Source organism: Schistocerca cancellata, chromosome 8, assembly GCF_023864275.1.
Source record: "Schistocerca cancellata isolate TAMUIC-IGC-003103 chromosome 8, iqSchCanc2.1, whole genome shotgun sequence".
Classification (NCBI taxonomy): Eukaryota; Metazoa; Arthropoda; class Insecta; order Orthoptera; family Acrididae; genus Schistocerca; species Schistocerca cancellata.
Window position 1 is genome coordinate 509,276,572 of NC_064633.1, and position 1,829 is coordinate 509,278,400.

Here is a 1,829-nt window from a genome sequence, read left to right on the forward strand (position 1 = left end):
GGGGAGGAGAAGCCCGGGGGAAGAGGGGCGGAGGAAGGGGGATGGGGGAAAAGGAAAGAGAAGGGAGGGAGGGTGCCTAAAAGAAAGGACACAGGAAGTGAGGGGGGGTCAAAGTTGATAGGAGGGGTAGATGGAGGGGAGGAGGACATCATCAGGGAGGGGGAGCTGGCGGAAGCCACCTTGGGAGAGGGTAAGGAGGGTGGAGAGATGGAGACCGGGTGGGACGTGGGAATACAGGTGCGGCAGCGGGTGGGGGCGGGAGAGGATGGGTGAGACAAGCAGGTGAGGAGGATCGAGTTTGTGGGAGGTGTACAGGATCCGTATCCTTTCAAGGAAAAGGAGGAGGTGGGTGAAGGGGATGAGATCGTACAGGATCCGCGTGGGGGAGGGGAGACGGATGCAATAGGCGAGGCGGAGAGCATGGCGTTGAAGGATTTGGAGGGATTTATAAAAGGTAGGTGGGCGCGGAGATCCAGGCCAGATGGGCGTAACAAAGGATAGGACGGATGAGGGATTTATAGGTGTGGAGGATGGTGGAGGGGTCCAGAGCCCACGTACGGCCGGAAAGGAGCTTGAGGAGACAGAGTCGGGAGCGTGCCTTGGCTTGGATTGTCCAGAGATGGGGAGTCCAGGAGAGGCGACGGTCGAGAGTGACGCCAAGGTACTTAAGGGCGGGAGTGAGGGCGATTGGACGGCCATAGATGGTTAGATAGAAATCAAGGAGGTGGAAGGAAGGGGTGGTCGCCTGGGTTTTGGAGGGATTGACCTTGAGCAACCACTGGTTGCACCAAGCGGTCATCCAGTCCAGATGGGATTGGAGAAGGTGTTGGGAGCGCTGGAGGGTGGGGGCAAGGGCAAGGAAGGCGGTGTCATCGGCAAACTGGAGAAGGTGGACAGGGGGTGACGGCGGCGGCATGTCCGCCGTGTACAAAACGTACAGAAGGGGGGAGAGGACGGAGCCTTGGGGCACACCGGCGGAGGGGAAAATGGTGCAGGAATCTGTGTTATGGATGGTGATGTAGGAAGGACGGTGGGAGAGAAAGGAGCCCATCAGACGGACGTAGTTAATCGGAAGGGCGAAGATTTGGAGCTCGAAGAGGAGACCGGAATGCCATATGCGGTCGTAAGCACGTTCGAGGTCCAGGGAGAGGAAGATTGCGGAGCGACGGGAATTAAGCTGGTCGGAAAGGAGATGAGTGAGGTGTAGGAGAAGGTTGTCGGAAGAGAAGGACGGCCGAAAGCCACACTGGGTAACGGGAAGAAGGCGGTGCTGGCGGAGATGCTGGTGGATGTGTCGGGTGAGGATAGATTCCAGGACCTTGCTGAAGATCGAGGTAAGGCTGATTGGACGGCAGGAGGAGATGGCGGACGGCGGTTTGCCAGGTTTAAGGAACATCAGGATACGGGAGGTTTTCCACAGGTCGGGGTAGTAACCTGTGGACAGGACGACATTGTAGAGACTGGCCAGAGTGGAGAGGAAAGAGACAGGAGCTTCACAAAGGTGACGGTAGGTGACACGATCGTGACCAGGAGTGGTGTTGCGTTTTGTGCGGAGTGTAGCAATGTGATCCTGAGTAGTGATAGGGGCATTGAGTTCCGAGTGTGCAATGTTGTCCAAGTACTGGAAACCAGGTGCGAGGAGAGGGACAGAGGTCTCAGTTCGATCGTGGACATCTGGGAAGAGGGAGTAATCAAACTGGGGATCATCAGGGATGGAAAACATATCGGAGAGGTAGGAGGCAAAGTGATTGGCCTTACTAAGGGTGTCAGGGAAGGGGTGATCATCATGGAGATGAGGATGGTAGGGGGAGGATTTAGTTCTGGTAAGG